Below are 22,274 nucleotides of genomic sequence, written 5' to 3'. Positions count from 1 at the left end.
ACAGATGGTTGTGAGCCACCATGTGGTTGCTGGGAATTGAACTCAGGACCTCTGGAAGAGCAGTCAGTGCTCTTAACTGCTGAGCCATCTCTCCAGCCCTCTCGAACATTCATAATAGCTACTTTTGGAAGGGAAAATCATTTTAATCACAGTAAAAATAAGTAATTAACTAATAAAGCAAATATGAATATATATACGCATTCCCTGTTTACATTTCTTGATACATACTATAAACAATTTTTAAGTAATTTCAGAGATTTTTCAATGATATGTAGGTGTGTAAATTACACTCTTGAGCTGTGAGTAGTGGTGTAGGCCTTTAATTTCAGCATTCAGGAGGCAGAGGCAGGGGGATCCAGCCCAACCTGTTCTACAGAGCAAGTTCAAGAACAACCAGGGATCTACACAAAGAAATCTGCCCTGGAAAAAAAGTTATAATATAAATGGTCAATTTTATAAAACGTTACAGACATGGGGTGGGGGTGGGGGTAATAAGATCTATACCAAACTATTAATTAGGTTGTGGTGAATACTCCTGGCCAGTTCCTTACACTTCCTCCTGTTTGGTCAATGACTAAACAAATGAATAGTGACTTGATTAATTTCCAGAATAAGAACTGAATTTATTTTAATATTTTTCAATTTCTTCTAATGCTACAAGTAAAAGCAAAAACGAGTACACCTTAAGGTTAAAAACTTACTAATTTTCACTAAGCATCATCTGCAGGGAAGATAATATGGTCACTAACCCCGATGGAGCATTCTACCACAGTCTGCCACATCAACTTTCCTGTCTCCTTTAATCCTCACAGGAGCTGCCCAGCTGTTCCCCAGAACTGCCCTGTGTTAAAGGGTTCCTACTGGGGAACAGGCACAGGCTCTGCAGACAAAAGCGCCTCTGTGCACACCCCAGCCTCATGTTCTAACACCGGGAACTCTGAGAGTGTAGCAATCGGAGAGCCACATTGTATGGCATCTGTGAGCGTCACCCAGGGACACACGGACAACAAAACAACAACAGGTGTGAAGACTGGCCCCAAACCTTCTTCATAGGGCTTTATACGAATTACAGCTTTTTTTTTTTTTTCCTGGTTGCTCTCAAGAGTCCTCAGAACCTGTTCCCACCCCAGTGAAGGTTCCAGGCCAGAAGAAATGCCCCAGAGGGGATGGGCACTGTTATCTACCACACGGTGGTGGAAATGCTCTTAAAAATACTTTCATCTTAGGTCACAGTGGGTCACCCATCAAGAGTTCTAATCATGAAGGTGATCTTCAAGTACCCCCAAGCACCATAAGGAGTGTCCCGGACACACCCGAGGTCAAGCCTGCAGCCCCACCTCCCATCCCCTAGCCTGAAAAAGAATCCACAACTCCAATTCTAACTGTTCTCTGGTGAGCATTTCTAGGCCTCAGGGGTTCCTTGGGCTCTGTGGTTTCCTGGGGTCACCTACTTTATCCTAGTAGCCATTGAGGAACCTTACTGAACTCAGATCCCAAATGGAGGAGAATGTTTGATCGGGACTGTCTTAACCGGCCCTGGTCAAAAGGCCCCGAGGCTGATAATTAATTCCTGCCCTTCACTCAACCACCTGGTGGAGCCAGGAAAAGCCTGTAGCTCAGGTATCTCAATCAATGGAACTTCTCAAAGGAGGGCCCACCCACCTCAGAAACTGACAAGTCCGTATCAGGTGGCTCAGAGATATCTCAGAACTGACAGAATCTTCTATCAGCTGGGAATCCTTCTCCCAAAGCCTGCAACCCACATAACAAGAAGCAGCTGCTGAGGAATGCAGGAGACCATCGCCTCAGACAAATACCTTTCTCTGATAAAGGTGGCTACAGATCTATTCAGAGGACCTCTGCTTCCTGAGCCCTGGGGTTAAAGGCCCGCATTCCCGACAACCGATCTTCTTTCTTGTAACCGCAAGGCTGTAAAGGAGGGAGGCTGACTTCCTGGCTTTTGCTAGGTACAAGTCCCACGACACACACCATCCGGAGCATCTCTGCAGACTGTCCTCGCTCCCTGAGAGGCCAGCCATGAGGACAATGCTCCCTCTAAGTGTCAGTCTGCACACAAGGATGTTTGCTTCACTCAGATAGATTGATCTGAGCAGAACAACTCTAGGCTGAACATTTAAGAACTTCCTGGCTGCTAGCCAAGAAAGCAAACCTCTCACATTCTCCCCAGTGATGTGAGAGGGAGCCCCACTTTCCACTCCTGCCCACCATCCATCTTGCTGAGCACAGTTGTCCTAACAACTGGAAGAAGGTGTCTGCAGTCGACAGTGGCGTCATTGTTTCTGTGTGCGTTTTGGCAGTGTATATATCCTTAAGAGAAAATGCCGGCTTAAATCCACTAGCAGCATTGATGAAAGTTTGGGTCGGTAAATGAGCACATAAGAGCTTCTCTTTGAGTCTATGTCATACCAAAGACAGTAAATGAATGCAAATGTCCCTTCACTAGAGTCCCTTCTGCCCAGCTTAAAAGAAGAAAGAAAAAAAAAAAGTTGTCTGCACCTTTCTTCTCTCCTCAGTCTCACACAGGGGTGAGGACACTCTTGTCCTCTTTGTCCAAATTTAACCAGTCATTTACTGGGCAAATGGTTGCTCTAAGGGACACTTGTCAACAGCTTGCTTCCAAAGGACCAACTGTCCACTGAAGCAACAAGCACCTCGAGGTAGGATGACTTGCCCAAGGACTTCAGTAATGTCTACGTGTTAGGCCCAAGTATCATAGTAAAACAGAACAAACCCATCTCTGGACATGCTGGAGAGAAAGGTCCCCTGTGGGCAGGTAACAGGCCTGGAACTGGCCCTGGAGAGCAAGGACCTGGTCTGTAATCATGGTTATCCCCCTGACCAGAGCCCTGCAGAGATAACAAGCTGAAACCTGTGGCACACACGCTGTCATTGCTGAGGTGGGAAGCTGTCACCAGCAAGTGACAGATTTAAATAGCAGTGCAGGGATCCATGCAGCTCAGGCCTAACACAGGCATCAAAGTAGCTGGAGGCCACAGCCCCCTACTGGGGCCCTTCTGCTACCTGAGCCCACTGGGCAGGACCCAGAATGTGAAGTGTTATCTGTGTACCAGCTGAGACCAGGATATGCCCAACTCAGGGTGATGCCTACAGCAGCCCAGCTGAGCCCAGCTGCACCCCCAGACAGCCGCAGACCTCCACACACAGCGTGCTCCTCTCTCAGCTTACATGTGTTGATACTAATTATCAAGCTGGCTGGGCAACCATCTGGAGAGAGCGCAGGCAGAAAGGCACATTCCCTGGACCAGTAGGGCTTCCCTCTACTCTGGGCCCATAACCCTTCCTCACCTGCTTGCTCTCCATCAAGGCACTAGAATTTGAACTGGCATGTCCCTGGATAACACATCAGCAGGTCTCAGTCAACACATAATGGGGCTAGAGAGATGGCTCAGTGTTAAAAACATGTTCTTGAGAATCAAGGTTCAATTCCAGCACCCACAAGGGGACACTCACACTCCTTGTAACTCCTGTTATTTCTGGGTTCTGCAGGAATCTACACCCATGTGCACAGACACACACACACATATATATATACATAATTTTAAAGTAATAAAAATAACTCAGCAGGTTATATATAACATATACACATTTGTGTGTATAACAATTAATTGGAAGAAAAGGTAGGAGTGGGCAAGTGGGTTGGAGAAAAGAGAAGGGAGAAGCGAGGTAATATTTCAATTAAAAAAATTAACTCAAACAATAAACCTTTAACAACAAAATCATTACTGGTAAGGATAATACTGCTATGTCAAAACATACCACCAGCTTATGTGAAAAGCTGGGTACCATGGAATGGGCCAATACAAACCACATCACTTAACTGGCTAAGAAAGCTTCCACCTTGACTTTATTATTCACGATTTTAAATTAATTAATTTACGGAGGGAGGTGGTTTACCACAATGTATGTGTGGAGGTCGGAGAGAGCTTGCAGGAACCAATTCTCTGTCCACCATATGAGGCCGCCAGGCTCCACTGAGCAGTCCTGCCAGGCCCATCACTTCCATTTCACACAAAGGGCTCTATGACTTAAAAGAAACTACAATGAAAAGTGATCTTCCTCCTCTAAAGTAAGTGCTCCCTCACCACAGCGAGTAGCCTCAATTACACTTGAACATTTTAAATTGAGTTTAAATATCTGACCCACCCCCTTAAAACAAAAAACAAACAACAACAACAACAACAAAAACCCACTGGCATATGGTAAGAAAGCTACTGTAAACCAACTGTCCTTCTTATTGATTATAATTAAGCACACATAACTTTACTTCAAGTAGTTAGCCCTTCCATGCTACTGGCTGCAGGGTCAGCTCAGCTCTCGGGTTAGACAGCATCTGGGTCCTTAGACCTGCTTCTGAACTGGGAGACATGGTCTGTTTTCCTATCTGAAACCCGTGTGATGTAGATGAGTTCAAGTGTGTTCTGGGTATACCTTCTCAGACACATTTTGTGGGTGCTTTGAAAAGGCTTGGTGAGCCCTCAGCAAGGCTTGTTTGCCAGTCTGCCATTAGTCAGCAGGCTTGTCAACAGCTGTGGGGAAATATTTTCCTCTACTGTCAAATTTCCATCAAAACTGGCTGACATTTAGAATAATTTTCACTACTTTAAAGCCAAACCTGTATAGACTCGGTACTTTTCCCTCAAAGAACGTATTTTATGAAATCAAATGACTATCTTTACTTTTAAATATGATCACTATTTGTGAGACACGTAAATGTTTTTCTTTCATGCCTGCCTGTCTTTAGGTATACTGGCATGCGTGCCACAATGCAGGTATGGAGGTCAAAGGACAACTTATAGGTGTCCATTCTCTCCTTCCACTGTGTAGGTTCCAGGGCCTGAACTCCAGTCACCAGGCTCGGCAGCAAGCTTTTACCTGCTGACGCACGCTCCGTGTTGACCCTGTTTATACTGCATTTGAAGTCGTGTCTGTAGATGTAGCTCAAGTGGACTTAAGCTCTCTACCCTCTCACCTCAGCTCATGAGGACTGGGGTTACGGGTGTAAAGGTTGCTCCTGGCTTCTTTGAATCTTCAAAGCAGGCTGCCCTGGCCAGAGTAACTATCTGCCTTTTCAGACTGGAAAAGAAAGGGAAGCTCTCAGGCCCATCAGCTCTCAAACTGTTTAAATTTAAGCTGATTAGTCTATTAAAAACAACTTCAGGGCTGGAGAGATGACTCAGTGGATATAACATGGGATCTGCCACGCTTCTAACACGGTGTAAGGTGGAGGCAGGAGGATTATTCAGCCTTGTTCTAAAGAAGAGAGTGATAGAACAGGGCTCAGTGTAGCCTCTAGAAAGTCACTGGGACAGACAAAATACCATGGCTTCTGTCCAGAATTTATATACATACTTTATGTACAAATATTTATATATACCTACATATACATATCTCTTCTGGCTGTTTCTTCCTGACTGGATATGGGACTCACATCTTCCATATTTACCCATCACACATCCATCAAACACTCCACCACACACTCCACTGTGATCTCCCATGAATCCAGGAGCTCACACCTGGCTTTTCTCACTGTAGTCTCCTCAGTGCCTGGGGCAGCCTCAGCCATATGTTGTTCCTGACACTCCACAAACTGCCACTGAGCTGAATGAAAGAGCACTGTGGTTGGCTTCCCTCTGCAGTGAGCAAACCTGGCCTGTCCCTCCTGACTGGGGTTGCCATGTAAAACACAACCTTTGCATATGCCATGCTTGAATTAGAAAATGACTTATCCGCAATTCAAATCTAACTGGGCACCCCACATTGAACATGGCAATCTTAGTATTAATTATAGGAGAGAATGGTCAGACTCAGCCCACCCAGAACCTCCAGGGGAGGCAAAACTCTAGGGTGCCATCTGAAGACCCAGTGACCTTTTCCGTCCTTTATTACAGAGGCCCTGTGGTGATCTGAGTACTGCCAGATTTGGACGAGAAATGGCTTGGTGCTGGCTAAGACAGCCACAGGACAGAGCCCTGGCGTCCATCTCTTCTGCTGTCAAAGATCCTACTCTGCCAAGGGTTCAGAAGCCCAGCTGCTCAGATGGAAACAATACAGGAGGGGCAAGTAACCAGCTCCCCTCTTCCTCCTGCCAGGAGCCTAAAGCCTCAGGCTTAGCTCTGTGCCTGCGTAATGCCTCCGATTAGGGGGGCTTCAGCTAGTCAGGACCCTGGAGAAGTGTCTCTCGTGACCCATGTGCTGCCAGCAGGCCATGGGAAGCCCGTGAAGCCTGTTTAGAATAAAAAGAAGCTACTCAATGTTAACAGATCTATCCCAAGTCCTGAAAATCAAATTATTCACATCTAGATGCTGCACAATCATGGATGGGCTTTCAAAGGATCCGTCTTCTGGTTTTCCTCAGGGTTCCTATCTGCTTTCCTGGGCCTGTGGTGTGGGAGGGACCTGAAGTTTCTACCCCATAGACCAAACCTCAAAACACCTAAGTCTAAAAGTCCCTGGTACCCAAAATCATGGGATGGAGGTTGGTTGGTAGGGTAAGTGTTAGCCCAAAGGGGAGCCATGGGAAGGAAGATCCCACTTGCTGCTTTGTCTAACATGGTCCTGCTTGATTCTGGTTCTCCTGGTATCGTTACAAACACCGCCCACGTACTCTCCAAAGTGTTTCTGTTTGGATTTTAGACAGGACAGCCAGCTTAGGCTGGGGACACACTGGGAACAACATCTGAGCCCTGGGACTGGGATGTCAGAAGGGGACAGTTATGTGGGAGCAGCTGCAAACAAGGCAGCCTGTGTGTCCCTAGAACTGGAATCGGGAAAGGGTCGCACTGGGAGCAGCCTCTCTGAAAGCTGAGGCGGCCGGCTGCCCTTTCCAGATCCCCTAGCCTTGAGTTCCAGGGGCAGCTGCTGTGAGCCTGCCCTCCCCTCCACGCCAGCCCACAGGAGCACATGCAGGCCCACACGTCCTCAGCTCCCAGGCCCCCAGAAAGCCCCAGCCCTGGCTCAGGCACTTCTTCATATGAGGGTATCAGATGACTGGGAAGTTACCTTTGATCTGACACAGAGAAAGGGCAGGCCCTGCTCCTCTGACAGGACCCACCTATCAACCATCTCTGGGTTTTCTCTACAATTTTCAAAAACCCTGGAGTTGGATCCAGAACAAGTTAAAGAGGGTTTAGAAATGGGGACCATCTCCTGCCAGCATCACCACTTAGAGAAGATGGAGCTGCAACAAGGAAACCCCACAGGGAGTCAGACTCCTGGGGAAGCTGGAGTAAGGGACAACCCCCTTAGCGCGCACGCGCGCGCGCAGACACACACACACACACACACAACACAACACAAAACCCCGCAGGACGGACAGCTTTGGTAGTAGGAAAGGCTAGGATCTTGGGGTCTGAGTGTCCTGTAGGGAGCACAAGAGTATAGAGCAGGTCAAGGTGTTTGCCTCAGAGAGTAGAGCAGAGCAGGTCAAGGTGTTTGCATCCTCTAAGGCTGGTGGGAAAGCCATCATGCCTGCATCCAGCCTGGCCAAAAGGTATGTCTGAATACTGAACGTGTTATGCAGCCAACACAGGGCTGACTCCAGGCTCCTCCACCACACCTGCAGGGGTTCATGAACCATCAGATGCTTGGCTTAGCTACATGGAGTTGATACCATGTGACTCTTACTGCCTCCTTTGGGCTCTCCTCTCAGTCTTCCTCCCTAACCTGTACATCACCAACACAATCTCACCCACTTCCAAGACTCTAACCCCCAACTGTGGTGATGCCTCAAACCAAGAATATTCGACTGTCAGGTACCTGCAGAGAGCCACACTCCGTGGGAATTCCCTAGTCTAAGAGCACCACTCCAAAGCTGCCCACTGAAACCTGCTCCTCCTTGCTGCCTACCATTCTCTGCAAATGACAATCTGCCATGGGGATGAACAGTCGCCCTCCTACTACCCCTGCACTGTATGCTCAAATACCTAGTCTCTGATCTAAGACCTAAAGACCCATTCCCACCCTAGATCCCGTCACTCCCCTAGCCTCAGTCCTCACAGGAGAGACTAATACTCTGCAGAGGTAGAGAGTGTCCCACACTCTACTCTGCTCTCCATCTGTGCACTGCTGACTCCTAGGAACCGGCTCACAAGCCCCTAAGTCAGTGGCAAGCCAGGACGTAGCCTGGCAAGTGGCTCTAACACAAGTTGAACCAGCTTACACACATACAATGTCATCTGAGAATGACCACTCTTAAAAGTGACTCTCAAACAACTCAAACGGAACTCAAGAGTGGATCTGGGTAAAAAAGCATACAAGCATGCATCTGTACAGATGTACCCACCCCTGCCAATTAAAAAGACCTCAGGCACAGAGACACAGCCACCAATGCTCCACCGCAAGTTTCCTCTCACCAGAAGAAACCTCCTGGGCCACCCTTATAATTTCATTAGAATACCTTTAAATGTGATTTTGTTTTTTAAAGGTGAAACTGTAACAAAGGGGACCTTCTTGGATGCATGATGAGCTCTCTACAAACACCTTCCACCCAGTCTAGCGTGTTTTCCAAGTCTGCACTAAAGCCACTGCTGTGCTGAGGACAGAGGAACCCAGAGCGGCTGACTCACAGCATCTGCCCTTGGAGAGTCCTGAGGGATGGGAACAGACAGACAGAAGGACACGCACGCGCGCACACACGAGAGCAAGCGCAAGCAAGCACACACACACACACACACACACACACACACACACACGGTGAACTCAGCAGTTCCTAGCACAATTTAAGAGAGTCAAGTCTGCCAAGCTCTTTGACAGATTGTTAATGTCTTAGAAAGGACCTAGAAACCTAGCCTTGTCTATGAGGCTTCAGAGACCAAGTATCTTTCTAATAGATTTAACTTTATTTTATGAGTACCTGGGAGGTGTGTGTGTGTGTGCACACGCGCACGCAACAAGTACACACCTGGTGGTGTAGATGCCAAGAGTCAGATATCCCCAGGAACCAGAGCCACGGGCAGCTATGGGCAAACATATGGGTGCTGGAAACCCAGGTTCTCTGCACCAGCCCAGGGTTATTAACTGCTCAGCCACCTCCAGCCCTAGATGGGTTTTTATTTTTATAAGGCCTTGAAAGTCCAATAGGAGTTCAGCAAGCACAGAGCAGGACCAAGGGTGTCCCTACATCTAGAGAAATTCACCCTCCCTCTTACACTGCTACATGGAGCCAAACTACCAGAGCAGGTAGCAGTGTGTCGACACTAGACTCCTGGGACAGCAAAGAGATCAGAACACTGGCTCTGGACCCAAACTGCACCTTGTGAGTTGGCAGGAACAATAACCAGCTATATACCTAGGCAAGTTGTTAGACTCTTCTGGACTGGGCTAATGTGTAAGGCAGTAACTACTTTAGATATATGAATGTTCTCATCCGGACATCACCATGCCCTCAATCTCTTCTCAGAAAAAAATAGACAAAACCAGTGAGCTCTCCTAAGAAGTAAGTCACATGTTATATGTATTAAGAAATGATGGCGGCAGCCATTTGCAAAGAGCCAGAGGCCTAAATGTTAGGTGTTAGAACAGTACCTGGCATACTGCACACGTGATAATAATAATTAATGCTATTATTATCACCACTTCTATGGTTCCTTGTCACAACAGCTGCTCCGTTCGGGCCAGGACTTAGTGGCATATATTTCTTTCACTTTTTTCCTCAAGGCTGACCTCGAACTCATGCCTGCTTGCCTCTGCCTCTGAAACACCACCACACCAGGCCATAGTAAAACACCTTTCAAAAGGTTCATCACTATGCCAGTGTCCAAGTTACCCAAGAAGCCTCTGTGGCTAGAAACGCCCGTGAGTACTGTCAGAGGGCATCCAGCCACTGAGAATGCTGCCCACACACCCAGTTTACAACCCTGGTAGCCTAAGTCATGTGACAGCATCTTTCACAGTCAGCATCTATTTCTACTGTAAGTTGTGTGTTACCGTAAGACAAAACACAAGCACACATTCTAGTGAGGAATGTGCAAGCTGAATAAACACACACTCTGATACTTAACATCAGGCATGCCGCCTCCCCATACCTTTTTCACAACAGCTGCTTTAGAGGTATGCAAGTTCTTATCAGGACATCACCATGCCCCTGACCTTATTCAGGAAAGTGGTTATAAAGCTGTCATGGAAGCACCTGTGCTTGGAATAGAACCATTCATCTGGGGACAGCCGCCAGAGCTATCTCAACCAACGGCTGCAGTGAGCAGCTCAGGTGATAAAAAGGGCAGGCAAGAGCAAGTCACAGGGAAAACTCAACCTATAAACAGAGTAAATGTTACCTGGCACTGGGTTCATCAATTAACACAGCCTCCAGAGAACTTTCTTCTTTATGTTGTCTAAGGGTTTCTGTGATGTTTGCAAAAAGAACAATGGTCTGCAGAAGATTTTCAGGTAATGACTCATTGAAAGAGAGAAAGAAAGAGAGGGAGGGAGGGAGGTGAAGAGGGTGGGAGGGGAAGAGGGAGGGGGAGGGAGGGAGAAGGGGAGGGAAAGAGGGAGAAAGGGAGGGAGGGAGAAGATGCTGTTCTCTCCCCCTTTCTGTCCTTTTGAAACAAGATCTCGATGCGCAGCTCTCACTATCCTAAGACTAACTAGGTAGACAGGCTGGCCTAGAACTCAAAGATCAACCTGCCTCTGCCCCACAAGTGTTACGAGTACACTTAAAGGTATACACCTACTCCTGGCAAATGTTTGTTTTCAATAAACCTAAGGGCCCAGGCTTTGTGGCCATACCTTTCAGTGTGTGTTCTAGAAGGTCAAAGAGAAATGTCACTGAGACGGGGAGAAAAGTTGAAGAAATAACATCCGGATGGGCTTCAAAGTATAGATTTGACTTTATTATTTGCCTGAAATGGCAGTGTTTTAGAGAAGGAGGGAAGATAGTCTCTTAACAGAAGCATCAGGTCAATGAGACCCATCTGCAATGAACTCTAATCTAATGAGTGATTAGAGTCAAGTGAGACTTTGCAACACGCCATAAAGTCCCTGGAGCATTTTCAAACACTAAATGCACCAACTGTGCCCAAAGGCAGGGCAAGTAGAAGGTTACTTGCCAGGAATCTGTTACAAAGAATAGCATGACATCAGAAAAAGCCAGACACTCCCCCCAAATACCCCCAGAATAAACCAGGTCTACTCTCAAGTACAGGCTGAAGGATGGAGAAAATCCTAGCTCAGCAGAGATTGAACTCACTGTGTCGGCACCCAGCCCCCAAGCATCTGAAGAATAGATGTGAGTGTTCCCCAAGCCACCCACACCAGCACTGTACCATAACTAGGGATATGGCTGACTGACAGACCAAGTGGTCGGGCACCTGTTTAACTCTGCACTCATGCTAAGAACGCACTGCTGTCTTCTTCACCCCAGCACAGATCCTGTGAGCCCCTGGGCCCACCAAGCTCAGCATCCCAGCCACCCCAAGTGAGAGAAGAGATGCTCACTAACCCCACCCTCCCACCCTGGGACCCTGCTGTGTCTTCCCAAGCCAGGACCCTGTGCTGTTCTTCACAATTGTCTTTAATGATAGTTCTTACTTGGAGGAAAAAATAACCTTGATATAATTATCTCTCTTCCTCTAATTCCAAAAGTAACATATGTTCACTATTTTTAAAACCCCATTAATACCAAATCCTATAATAGAAAGGCGCACTGCAACCCCATTCTCCACAGCAGCCACTGTGAGTGGTTGTAAATGACTCCAGACTGTTTTGTGATCCCACCCACACAATGCATTTGAATGATATCAAAGACAGAACCTTTACTTAGTAATCAACAAAGCCCTGAAAGGATTATGTATAAATGGTAATTTACACTTGTTGACAGATTCCTGTATCAATGGAATGGGGTGCAAAAAGATAAACTGGACCACACACTCTCAGGTGAAATACAAGCCATCGCTGTGCAGGGACCTGGGACTTTAGAAGGGGTTGGCAGAGAAGGGCTATAAGGCTGACAGCCTGTGAACCTCCTGCCTGCTATGGGGCTCCTCCCCTCTGCCCAACAGCTGGATCCCAGCAGTTCCTCCCATCACATGGACAAAGGCCCATGAAAGTCTGCACTCTACACGCTCCACTCAGGAGAGCTCAGACCGATCTCTCCTTATCTGAGCCCAGCCTCCTGACAGAGCTTAGACCAGTTCTGCCATGTACATATTCTCACACACAACTGCATCTCCCCAGACACTGCCGAGAAGTAGGGAGGGCTACCCTGGCTTCCTTGTCTCTGTTCTTCTGATGACAACGGGCCCAAGGAGACCTCACAAGTACTTATAGTCTGGGATGAGACAAAAAGGAAACATGTCTTCTGATCCTAAAGTTCCTCTGCCACTTGATGTTTTATTGGGTCTATGCTATCAAAACCTATCACGTTCTACACATAGCCAAGGGGTCACCTCACGTCCCCCAGGAAGGGCTCCTCAGGGAGTATATTCACAAATACACACTGTACTTCCAGAAGGAAGCAGTTAGCCACACCAACCCAACACACATCACTGATAGCCCCCGATGGTCTTCTTTCTTGTCTCTATGGCTATGGCCTACAATCACATGTCCTGGCTTTACCACCAGTGGCGTGGCCGTATCAGTGAACTCAGAATCTCCCTGTCTACCCAGGAGCCTGCAATCCTAACCCCGTTCCCATACCCAACAGGCCTCTAACAGTCTCTACCTGTCATGACTGGCCCCTCCAGTTTCTCCAGTTCTCCATCGCCACGACCACACACACTATCTCCCACCCTGGTGTAAAGCTACAGGTAGACCCAAGATGCAACCATGCTAATGGCCTCTCTTGAAAGAAATAGCTCTTCACCTTATTACACAGAATTTAATTCAAAACATTGCACAATGTGGTTTGAAACATGACCCTTTCAGAATAACAGAACAGAGAAACTCTTGGCTAGGCACTGGGCATGACAGGCAGAAAGCAGAGCTCACCCCACAGACAGTGTGAAAATTAAGCTTCTGCTTTTTTTGTTTAAAGTTTTACTCAACTGAGCATGGTGGCATACACAAAGAGTCTCAGTATGTGGGAGGTAGAGGCAAAGAATCAGGAGTTCAAGGCCAGCCTCAGGACAGATCCTGTCTCAAAAGAACACCCCACTCAAGTTTCACTCACCTGGAAGTTCTTGTGTGGTTGGTTTGGTGTTTACCCCTCCCACCCCAATGTAAAAAAAGACAGCCACAAAGCTACAGTATGGGAAAAAAATACTTGTAAACCTTGAGTCCCACAAAGCCCTGTCTCTAGAAGATTCTCTAAATGTCCAGTTATAAGGTGAAAAAACACCTGAAGTGATGTCACACACACACACACACCCCCAGCACTCATAACCCAAATGAAAACAGGAAGGCAGTCGACTTTAGTGGTCACTAAGGGAAGGCAAATGGGGAACACAGGCACTCCTGACAGTGGAGGATGAACAGTAGAGGCAGGGCACACCTTTAACCCCACACACTCTCAATCCCAGCATTTGTGAGGAGGTAGAGGTAAGCGAACCTGAGTTCTCAGCTCATGGCCAGACCGGTCTAGACAGTGAGTGCCGAACAACCAGGGCTCCATAGAGCACTCCTGTCTTGAAATAAAAGATACAGGACAAAAATGGAGGTGAGGGATCCACAGAATGTAGATGAGAACATGCAACAGCACAGCCATCCTGGCAAACAGCTGAGGCGTTCCATGTTCTCCTCCCCAGGTAGTTTACCCTTCAGAAAGAAATCTGCCCCACAGGCTCTAATAAAACCCCCCAAACTAATGTTCATAGAGGAGTGGAGGTGGTAAAAGGCTAGTCAACCGAGATGCCCTTCAACATAACTTTAACCATTTGAACTTAAGATGGGGAGATGGTTCAGTGGCTAAGAATGATGCTATGTAAGCATGAGGACCTGAGTTCAAATCCCAGCACCCATGTAAAAATTAAGACATAGCAGCATACACACCTGCTGATTGTGGTACAGTGGACAGAGATAAGAAGGTCTTTAGGGCTGGCTATTTGTAAGGCTAGATCTAGGTTCATCAAGGGGACAAAGTCTTAAGGGGATAAAGCAGAGAGCAATTAAAAAAAAAAAATAAAAGAATGCCTGATGTTACCTGGCTTTCAAATGTGTGTACACACACCCACACGTACATGCATATCATACCACATACACAAACCCACAAAGGTTAAATAATCTGTTGTTCACATACACCAGGGGATACTTCTTAATGATAAAAGGGTATAAACCATTGATCTAAACATATAGCTGGATCATATGACTAAATGGGGCTCAGCAGAAAAATACTACTGTCAAAAGACAATGCATAGCACATGTCTAATTCCACTAATAAAAAAATGGTAACATCTAAGAAATGGAGGGCAGATCTGTGGTTGCCAGAAGACAGAGATGGGTAAGGAAAGGGCAGGACAGAACATAGCATGGTCAATAGGAGCAACCCAGGGTCCCTTGTGGTGCTGGAACTACGCTGCACTCTGACTGACAGAACAGGAAAGACACTGACTACAACCTCACGAGCCTAAACCCACGTGCACAGGAATGCACCCCTATGTGCATGCACGCACACACTGCTGGGAAATCTGAGTGAGCTGAATGGGCTACACTGATGTAACATCCTGGCTGTGGTATCACAACTGTACAAAAATCTAACCACTAGGGGAAATGGGCAAAGTGCACACAAAGGAACCCGCTGTGCATTATTTCTTACAATTGTATGAATCTATAATTATCTCAATAAAATTTTCAATAAAGTAAGTACTAGCCTCCGACTTCCCTTGGGCTTTTCATGGTTTCGCCAGCAATTCTGCCCTGCCTGTCTAGGCTCCATTCTCCCACAGTTGTAATAGGTCTGCTCCACTTCTCCACAGCCTATGGGCCAGCTTAGCCACGTGGCCTCATCACTGTCAGCCCTCAAGCCCTCTCCTGGGTTGCGTCTGGATACAGAAGCAACCCTACTCTCTGAAGTCCCTTCTGGCCATCGTTCCATCAAAAATGCCATTAATTCACAAACCTCTCGCCCAGCTCGCCATGTGTGTGCAATTGTAAGAAATAATATAAAACTTTCCCTGCCCTCAAAATTAAGTCTTCTCTTAACTTGATAGCCACCCAAGGTAGCCTGTCTCTTTCCACCTATGGTCCAGGATTACCACCTCACCGCACTTCAAAGCCTGGGCCATGATCACGTGTCTGGTGGGTAAAGAGAGACTGAATGGAGAAATCAACTCTGTTAGAAATGTTAGGTCAGGAGCCACTGTGTTCCTCTGGATCATTTACCAGCTTACAAGACTAAACTGCTACCCAGCCCTGTGGTTCTCAAACCTCAATGACCAACCAACACACCCAAGTGCTCAGAGCAAGGACAGAGACTCTTTAAGCTCTTGTCCCATCCCTCCCCTTCCCCACTCAGCTTCTCAAGTTTCTGCTCCTGATAATCAGGTAGAGGAACCATGGATCTATCCCTTTGTTTCTAAAAGAGAGGGGCAATCTTGGAGTTGGGGCATAGGTCTGCAGAGTACTCACACAGCACGCACAACTCCAGCACTGGACACTGGGCATATCCAGTCACGTAATCCCAGCACTAGAGGGGAACAGAAGTTTAAGGTCATGTTTCCAGGCTACATAGTAAGTTCAGGCCATATGAGACCCTATCAGAAAGACAGAAAGGAAAACTGGGAAAGAGGGAACCCATAGGAAGAAGCAATCTGTTTTCTCTCCCCACAACTCTCGACATTTTACTTAGAACCTATGCCAGGAGCCTGCAGGATAACTTAGCAGGTAAAGGTGGTCGTCCTTCCAAGCCTGACAGACCCGCATGGTGGAAGAGAAGAACTGATGCTACAAGTTAGCCTGAGCTCTCTACATGTGTGTGTACAATACAATACAAATGTAGTGTTTAATCTACACCAGTTTTGGCCCTGCTAAACGGCTAACCTGGCAGCACTGCTTACTTCCACCACCAGTATGAGGGCTTACTTCTCAGCAGCAGGCATCCTGGACTGACCTCTAAGTCCCCAACTCCCCACAGGGCAAGCCCCGCTGACAGCGATACCCGGGACAACCCGGGCATGATGCAAGGTACCTCCTTCCCACCCTCTCCCAAACCTGCCTCTCCTGTCTCCACTCCCCATCTCATTTCATAGTCCACCTACCTCCCCATCACCCAGGAAGACAACTCCAGCACAAACCTATTCTTTCACAAGCCAGTTCCAGTCAGCCAGTTCTATGGGTTCCACCTTGAAAACTAAACCATCCCCAAGCCACACTCCAAGTAACACAGACTTGTTACCTTTCCTGAAACACTGTAGAGCTTTTCATTCAGAATGAGTGCCAGTCATCTTGGTACGGTTTGTGTGCCCTCCACCACACAGCACCAAGCTACATGGCAGCATTTGTAGCAGGTGCCCAACTGGCACACTCATTTTCTTGCTGAATCATGCTGTTTCACAGTAAGGAGCCCACCCCTTCATCCCACCATTCTGAATTAAGGCTCCACAAGTCATGTGAAGTCTCCTGCCAACGTCTACAGCTGAACAAGGCTAATTTGTGTGAAGTCATCGGCTAAACCCTGTGACTATCTACAAATATGCCTTCACCATCTCTAGCCAGGAAGAGGTCTATACTCCAAAGAAAATCATTAAGTGGTTCTTTCCCCAAAATTCAGAGTTAGAGCAGGTAATTGCCTGTCTCTCATTCTCACTTGCTAACTCATCTACTCTCAAATATACACATGGAAATTCCCGATCATTTTCCCTCCCTCCCGTCCACCCACCCCCCAACGGGCGTATCTCTAGAACAAAATATACTTCCACTGCACGCTTAGGTGTAATTGACCAGCCTGGTTGGAAATGTCTACTTCACAGCTGCTTTGCTGTGTGATCTTGAAAAATAACCTGACCTTTCTAGTGACCTCAAGCTTCCTCAGCTGCAAAATGGAGAGTCCTAGAGTTCGTTTGTCATTGGGTTGTTAGGAGGACTAAGCAAGACAACACCATTCTAAGGCAATTCAAACAGGTCACCCGTTTTCCTTACTCCCTATGCTTCCCCACTCATGGTCAGAGCACACCGCAGTCCTCAACAACATCTACATCTGAGGCTGCTGACTCTCACAGCAAAGACATTAAGAGGTAGAAGATCTTGAGAATGACTTAGCTTTTTTTTTTTTTAAATCCTTTTCCTCCCTCATCACTTCCTAAGACACACATCTTGGGAATAAATTTCTGCATGCCTGCCCCCACCCCTCCCAATTACTTCCCAATCAAAATACTGATGACACTGGCTAGTCTCACAGGAACCAAGCTGGGTCAAAATCCCCTATTACTCATCTAGAACTCACCCTGGCTCCCTCCCCTTATGTCCCTATTCAAATCAGAATACCTCCCTAATACTTCGATGAAAAATTGCCAACACTAGCTGCAAAACAAAACAACAACAACAACAACAAAAAGACACCAGGAGCTCCTCTGCCTTCATATATGCAACAAAATAAGTAAATGCTTTTTTCTTCTCTTCCCCTTTCCCAGCATTTCTTCCCATGGAAGAAGTTCTCAGAGCACAAGCACCAAGCATTGAAGATACTTACTTCAGTGTGTCTGACCCTACAACAAAGCCTGCAGCAAACACAGAGTCCGGCTTCCTGCTTGTTCCAGGGTAAAGCTCTGTGTTTTAGTCTAACCAATCAGCATGAAACAACAGGTCAAAAAGAAGGTCAAAGATTCCATAGGGTGCCCAGACGAAGAACTAGCAAGAGTTATGTTCAACTCAGGTCCCGAGAGCCACTTTCCTAAGGACCAGTGACTGGTTCCCTGGAGTCATTTATATACAAGGGACTTTGGAGCTCCACAGACTCTGTCGTCTTCTTCATCCCAAAAATGAACCATGAGAGCCGTTTTCCTGTGGAAGCACAGACAGTCTTGTTTCTCCTTAAATGGTTCTCAGGGCTGGGCAGCCCCTGGGACTAACAGCATCCTCCCCTTACCACCAAGCTGTTTGACTGGCACATAGTTGTGTCCCCTCTCCTGCTAATACCGACTCAATAAGCAAGTCCCTTTCTCTTGAATGCCAGGCCAGCAGGCAATCCCATAGCATGCGTGTGACTGGCAAGGCATAGGTCAGCAATGGGGCAGAGGCACTCATACATCTTCCCTGACCTCCTGAACTAGCTTGCTCTCTAGGACTGACCAGTAGTAATAGGTCTAGCATTCCAACAAGAAACAATGCCCCCCTCCCTCAGTAGATCACTTAACAGAATCCTTGGTCTTGCATACATGAGATCCTGGGTTCAATTCCCCAGCACCACAGGAAAATTAACCAAACATACAACTGGAGGTGGGGTACCCTGCTTGCCACCCAGCTCTTCTCAAGAAGAAGGGTACAGACATCTGCTCACAGGAGAAAGCCACTGCCAACCAATGGCTGTGCCCAGTCAGCCTGCAGCGACCTAGGACACTAGAACCTTCCAGACGTCTTCCTGGCCAGTACCAGGGCCAGCCTTGTGATCTGGACCCTCCCTGCTGTGTTCTCTTCCTGCCAGCAGCAGGCCAGGTGTCCTGGACTTTGGTAGCCAAGAACAGGCTTCAAAAGGCTAAGTGGAAGGTGACCATCTTCAAAGCGTCCTCAGACTTCCCAGAAATCTCTGGCAGCCAGCCCTGACCTCAGGTCAGTGGCCAGCAAGTGAACTTGTGACAGCTCAGTGAGGGCAGGGACATGACTGTGTCTGTTTGGTCCCCAGCCCTCACCCTGGCAATCCCAAGCATGAGACTGGCATACAGCTTGGTGCTCAACAGTGATTTGCTACGTTGATGTGCAATGGCCTCTACCGAGGAAGGACAGATAGCACAGTGGGGTGGCCCAGGCTTTGGGGCAAGACAGACCTGGACCTTCACCTTCCAGCCATCTTATCCTCAGACTATGCTGTTCCTCTCACCCAGCCCCTTCACCACAGCACCTCCGAGTCTCAGGAATGTCAGCTGCACATAACATGCAGAGCCTTCAGTCAGCAAAGGCAGATGCTTCTGCTCTGTTTCCCGCTCACAAACACTTACTTAGCACCCAACTGTATGCAAGATGCTGTTCAAGCACAGTAGGCAACCCCACATCATAATGACTTCAGTTAATTTTTGTGACAATCCTCTGAAGTTGGATCTATTTAGCACCCTCCTTTGCGCTTCAGGCTTAGAAACACAAGAGAACTAAGGCAACTTGCCCAAAGCCTGAGACCTAAAAGTGCCGGGCCAGGATTCATATTAATTACACAGTCTAAACTGCTAAGTGCTGCACCTGTCTGCCTCTAGGGCACACAATCACTGCAAACTGGTTTCTGTCCCAACCCTTGAAGGATTCCAAGGACATGTGACCACACTGCCAGACTGTGACTTCAGTTACAGAGGGAACAGACACAGGTATTCCCATGGATCACAGTTTTGGGTTTTTTGTTTGTTTGTTTGTTTGCTTGGGGGTAGAGTCTTGTTTTCAACTGTGGTGTACTCCCTTAAAATCCAACTTCAGAGAAGCATGTTCCCGAAAAACTTCCCTCCCATCCCATCCTCCCTTTCTACCTCCCAGAAAAAGAAACACAGCTATGCAAAAATGGGCTAAGAAATGAAAGCGGAAAGAGGAAGCCCTGTGCATCTCCCCCCCCCCCGGCCCCCCGCCCCCCACCCCCGAGACAGGGTTTCTCTATATAGCCCTGGCTGTCCTGGAACTCACTTTGTAGACCAGGATGGCCTCAAACTTAGAAATCCGCCTGCCTCTGCCTCCCGAGTGCTGGAATTAAAGGCGTGCGCCACCACACCCAGCTAGGCCTGTGCATCTTAAGAGGCAGCAGCCAAGAGCAAGCACTATACATCAGGGAGCACAGAAAATGTCCAGGCACAGAGGCAGGCAGGTAGGCGGCTACATAGTCTTAGCTAACTGCCCAATGGCCAAGGTAACAGAAAATAAAGCCATTTCTCTTCCAAGGGACAAAAACTTATCATAAACAACTCTCTGTTTACTTTCCTGCCAACCATGATGGAAATCTCTTTACCAAAATAAATCACTTGTCCTTGCTCCTCCAGTGTCTCGGGACTAGTGACAACCCAGAGAACTCGGTCAATGCTCAGCAATGGAGGGATGAAATCCTCAAGGAAGACTCTCCAGGTGTCCCACTTGGCTATGGCTTTGACTTCACAGAGAATTCATTTTCAAAGGTCTTAGAGAAGAAGGCTGCTCTCGAGGACTGCTGACGACTGGTCCAGCTACGTTAAGATTCGTTTATATGATAGCAAAAGGTTGACCACAAAGGGTGGCCCTGGCCTTACACGGGCTCACATGACTCTGTCTCCAAATGGCTGAGGTGGCACTAAGGAGAGTCAACTTTCTTTACTCTCAAAAGTCCCTGACAAAGTTAAAGCAGATCCCCTAAAGGGAACTCCAGTCTCCAAATCCGCTAGCTCAGGAACTACCACACTTCCCTCCAAGAAAGCCTGAGGCATTCTATCTTATGCCACAAGACAGGGAGCCAAGGGGAGTGCTTCCTCCCTGGACAGATAGATGGAGATACTGCAAGGCCAATGCAGAAAACCCATCTCTTCCTGATCAGGGGACAAAAGCCTGCAGGTTGTGTACTCTCTTGCCCTGTGAAACCCACAACCACACTAAACCCTTCCTCCCTAGTGAGGAAAAAACGGTTACCTCATTTTAAATCTGGCTGGCCAAGAGACAGTAATCGGATAGTGTTGACTTAAGGAGAAAGACACTCATACTCAAAAACAGATACAACCGGGAAGTACTGGGAACTGAGTTACCATATCATATCCCACATATAGATCCCACAGCCAACACCAAGCTTACCAATATCTAATCACCCTGCTGAATTCCACCCCTCAAAACCACAATATCCAATATGGCAAGTCCCCAAGGACCTGTTGTCCTCATTTATTTGACCATCTTTCCCAGGAGCCCAAAACTACATTTACACCAAGCACAAATGTGATCAGGTTAATTGTTGATAGAATAACTCCAATCCGAAGCTTCCGTGGATTCAGTTCTCAGCAAGAGGTCTTAAAAATCATTTTCACATAAGAAGTTTACAATTGAGTTATAGACAAAGAGGGCAACTATTTGCAAAGGAAAATCTCAATGGAGGGGGTAAAAACAGTTTTCAAAGGCACGGCCTCACTAGGTAGCTCAGGCTGGCTCTAATTCCCACTTTCCCTCTGCCTTAGACTCCAGAGCGTTGTTGGGATTATAGGTGTACACCACCAAATGCCTTACGCCGTTAATGTAGATTAAAACAACTTCTGAGCAAACAAGTGAGAGCTTCACAATGCAACGTCCCAAAGCTACGCTTCAAGGGAAAGCTGAGGAAGGAAAAGCCAGGGAAGAAAGGACGGACGCAGGACACCTGAAGCCTGCAAACTGCCCACCCGCAGCAGCTGAGCGGTTTCAGCCCGACTTCACTACCCTAGATAAAAAGAGGATTCTCTGGCTACAGCAGAACTCACGAGAGCATAAAACAAATGCCACAAGTTTGGGTTCTCACTCCCGGGTGCATGACAGGCTGAGAGGCTCAGTGCCACAGAAAGCAAAAGTGTCTTTGTTTCCATTACATCATCCGTGGTGAAGGGGGAGGGCAGGCGGGGCACAGCTGGTGGCATCTGTGCTACCATCTGCTCTCCCCTCAGAAGCCTTTGCTGGTCTGAGCACGGCCTCCTTGGGCTCCTGACAGAGACACGCAGGGTTAAAGGTACAACACCCTATTACAGAAATAGTGGGAATTACTGAGAAATAAATCACTTCTCTGTTGAGTTAAGAGCCTCGGGTAGTGGATGAGCCGGTGTTCTTGGAATTTATGCTGGCTGCATCTCTTTAGACTTGGGGACAACACAAACTCTGTCAACTCAGTTAGATAAGCACTATGTACAAGCGACCACCTGCCATCTGCTTTCCTAAAGGTAGATAGCCAGAAAAGCCACAGGTCTGCAGCTGGCAACATTCTGGAAGGAGAATGCCCCAACCCTGCGGAGGGAAGCTTCACACCAGCTAGGGCAAGGACATTCGCTGTTGGCATCCAGAGCCATTTGGAAAGATGGGCCTGCCTTCCTCGCCTCACGCAGCTTCCCCCAGAACCTACTCAGAGGATAGTCATCGAGGAAGGAGAAGCTGGGAGCTGGGCACATGCATTCGGGGGCTGGGGAAAGACAGATGGGACAAGACAGGACACACAACGTCTCAACTAGCCATTCAACTGCAAGTTGGAAGCAAGAATGGAAACA

The 22,274-nt window shown here is 47.5% G+C and overlaps 1 protein-coding gene across 7 annotated transcripts in view; it reads right to left on the bottom strand.

Moving 5' to 3' along the window:
- The window catches only part of Tead1 (TEA domain transcription factor 1), a 220,906-nt gene that overhangs the window by 118,924 nt on the left and 79,708 nt on the right, over positions 1-22,274 (bottom strand). The gene's annotated exons all lie outside the window — the stretch shown is intronic.

This window comes from Mus pahari, chromosome 1 (assembly GCF_900095145.1).
Source record: "Mus pahari chromosome 1, PAHARI_EIJ_v1.1, whole genome shotgun sequence".
NCBI lineage: Eukaryota > Metazoa > Chordata > Mammalia > Rodentia > Muridae > Mus > Mus pahari.
This window is presented reverse-complemented; position numbering and strand designations above follow the sequence as displayed.